The sequence below is a fragment of the Embiotoca jacksoni genome, unplaced genomic scaffold (assembly GCF_022577435.1).
Source record: "Embiotoca jacksoni isolate LCO1_2020_lvr unplaced genomic scaffold, fEmbJac1.0.p SCAF_42, whole genome shotgun sequence".
Taxonomy (NCBI): domain Eukaryota; kingdom Metazoa; phylum Chordata; class Actinopteri; family Embiotocidae; genus Embiotoca; species Embiotoca jacksoni.
The window spans coordinates 2,750,995-2,754,345 of record NW_027185395.1 but is presented as its reverse complement, the minus strand read 5'-3'; the positions used below and the strand labels follow the sequence as shown (position 1 = coordinate 2,754,345).

Genomic DNA, 3,351 nt, shown 5'->3' with positions numbered 1-3,351 from the left:
CCAAAGACAACATATCAAATGTTAAAATTGATTTTTTTTTTTTTTTTTTTAATTGTTTTATGAAAAATATATTCTCATTTTTGTTTCAAAAAAGTTGAAGAAGACTAGAAAAGTTGTGTAAAGCAAAAACACAACAACAAAAAACACCTGGCGGAACATCTGACAATAATTAGGTTACCATGGCAACAGATCAGTACCATGATTGGGTATAAAAAGATGATTTCAGAGAGGCAGAGTCTCTCAGCAGTGAGGATGGAGAGAGGTTCACCACTCTGTGAAAGACTGAATGAGAAAATAGTGCAACAATCTAAGAATAATGTTCCTCAACATAAAACTACAAAGAATTGGTGGATTTCATCTACGGTTCATAATATCATTAAAAGATTCAGAGAATCTGGAGAAATCTCTGAACACAAGGGACAAGGATGGAAACTATTATTGGATGGTGGTGATCTTCGGCCCTCAGGCAGCACTGCATTAAAAACACACTATTCTGGAGTGGAAATCACTGCATGGGCTCAGGAACACTTGTGAAAACCATCGTCTGTGAACACAGTTCATCGCTGCGTCCACAAATGAAGGTTAAAACTCTCCAAAGAAGAAACCAGATAGAAACATGATCAGAAACACCGCTGCCTTCTCTGGACCTGAGATCATTGAAGATGGACTGAGGTGAAGTGGAAAACTGTCCTGAGGTCTGATGGATCACAATCTGAGATTCTGTTTGGAAATCATGGACGCTGCATCCTCCAGGTTAAAGAGGAGAGGGACCATCCAGCTTGTTATCAGTGCTCAGTTAAAAAGACAGCATCTGTGATGGTACAGGGATGCATTAGTGCACATGGCATGGGTAGCTTGAACATCTGGAAGGAAGCATTTTGGTTTTGGAGCAACATATGCTGCCATCCAGACAACGTCTCTTTCAGGGAAGGTCTTTGTGGCATGCATCTTCTTACCACGGGTGGGTTCTCAGCACGAGTGACAATAGTCAGCTGAAGTCTGGTCTCCAAGGTGTTTTATTACACCACCAACATACAATATATACATCCACAATTTCTGTGTCATTCCCTGTCTCGTAGCCAACCTGCTACTCCATGTCCTCTCTCTCGTCTGGTGTCCTGCCACCCCCTTTTATCCAGCCAGAGAGGGACAATCAGAGATCAATTTAAGCTGCGGCCAATTAAGCCTCTCCCAGGCACCGTTCTCTGAGCCACTTCGCCAGGCCCCGGACTCATGTCACACGTTCTTGTATGAAAACTACTCACAGCTTCTCATGTTTGAATGCAGCTTTTTGCTGAAACAGAAACAACGAGAAACTAGAATTTCCAGCTTCCTTCAAACATGGAAGGAACGGCTCCATCTAGAGGTACAAAGTGGTATCACAGGCCGGGACAGCCGGGGCTAGCTGGTTAGCATGCTAACATCAGTAGATGTCTCTGACATGACGTCACCGCTGCCGTTTCTTCACGTTCTTTCTTGAACGTTTTTGAATGGAACATCTTACAGATTGCTCCTCTAGTGTTTTTGTAGACTTTGACATTTCTGTTCTCTGCAGATAGAGCCTGCTCGCTGCTGCAGGATGAAGATGAAACTTCTTCAGCAGCTCTTTCCTCTCTCAGTACAAATTGCAGTTGAACTGAAAGCTCTGAGTGTGTTTGTCTGTTTGTAACCCAGTATCACAGCAAAGCGGGAAATAGACACGCTTTGGGCCGTCTCGCCGTGAAAGTTACACGATTTGAAAGCGTGAAACTCATAAATGTAACGTGATGACGGATCATGTGACCACAGTCCCCAAACAGAGGTGTTGAGACTGAGTACAAAAGACAATTTTCGGTGGCTTGGTGGATTTAATCACAGATGGAGGTTCAAATCCAGGAGGTGACAACATCGTTCTTAAGTTGTAGTTTGTTTTCCAACCAGCTGTTAAGTTTCATTTTCCTGTTAATCACACATCATTTTCCTCCACTACAGGAAACTTTGCCGTGATACCAGGTTGCTGTGACAGACTGACTCCAGCCCACCACCAACCTGATAATCAAAGTAAGACGCTTCAGAGCCCGTTTCACTTTATTACATGTTTATTATACATTAACAAGAAGAAAAAAAAATCTGCATTTTGTACATCAAAATAAAGAAATAACTCAAACTGTGCAGCAGAAACTAAAGACACGTTTAAAAAAAAATCTAATACTGTACATCACATTTAAAATGATTTCATGTTTTGCCTCTCAAACAGGACCAGTCCTCTTTTTCATAATATGATCATGATGTCATATATCACTCTAAACCGTCTCCATCAGACGTACAGAAACAACTTCTTGAATATTTCTTCACTCATCGTCAATGAACAAAAGAAGCTGCGAGGAAACGAGGACACACTTACTTTGTCCATGTGAGACAAGACAAACTCCAAATATAACAAAAGATAAAACAAATTCAAATGATAAATATACAAACTGTACAAACTCGACATGTAAATCAGCTGTAAAATGGAACCTGTGATGTAAACTGTACAACAAGCTGCATTGTGAATGTCATAAAACACAGGTCAACAACTGATGAGGTGTTTATAAAAGATCTGAGATGTAATGAGTGTTTGAGGCTGTTTCCACCTTCCATCAACGTGTCTCCTGTGAGATCGGATCACAAGTGTCCAGCTTTCAGTTCCCACCTGACATTTCATGTGTCCTGAGTGACACCTGAGATCGGATCACACTTCCTGGTCTTGCCTCCGGCTCCATAGACTCCCATTCAACTTCTCATCAAATACAAAGTGAATAAAATGTGTCCATCAGTTATCTCGGTGTTGTTAGCTAAAGTTTTCTGGAGGTCCAGAACTAAACTAAAAGAAAAAAACTGAACCCAGAAGAGGTTTCGGTGAAACAAGCCTGATGTAGCAGCAGGTTTTAGATCACTAAAAATCTGCTTTATAATGAAAGTTTGCAGTAAAACTTCAGCAGGAGATTTTATTCTGTTTACAAAAAATAAATAAAAGAGGAGCAGACAGAGATCTTTACGTGAAAGACTAAATGGAGGAAAAAAACATGCTGCTGTAATGGAAACAGGTCGGAACGAACACGAGCTGCTTTTTATTTTTACTCCTTATTCAGACCTAACTCAGCTAAGTTGGCGTTTTCCAGTGTGTCCTCAGGACGCCTTGTGTTTCCACCGCTGAACAAATGTGGACACACGTGTCTCAGACCGCCTCTGATCGGGTCTCAGTGCGTCCCGAGTGTGTTTCCACCTGAACTTCTGATCCGATCTCACCAGCACACGTGTTGATGGGAGGTGGAAACGGGCTGTTTTTTTCTAGCGCTGTGTTTCCTCAGAGACCTCCGAGTTGTTGCAGTG

The 3,351-nt window shown here is 41.7% G+C and overlaps 1 long non-coding RNA gene across 1 annotated transcript; it reads left to right on the top strand.

The window, feature by feature from the left end:
* The first annotated feature begins 5 nt into the window (after positions 1 to 5).
* Positions 6 to 2,288, top strand: LOC138210127 (uncharacterized). The gene is made up of 3 exons (XR_011179225.1): positions 6 to 1,878; positions 1,972 to 2,040; positions 2,237 to 2,288. It is a non-coding gene; the product is annotated as an uncharacterized lncRNA (long non-coding RNA).
* The last annotated feature ends 1,063 nt before the right edge of the window (positions 2,289 to 3,351 follow it).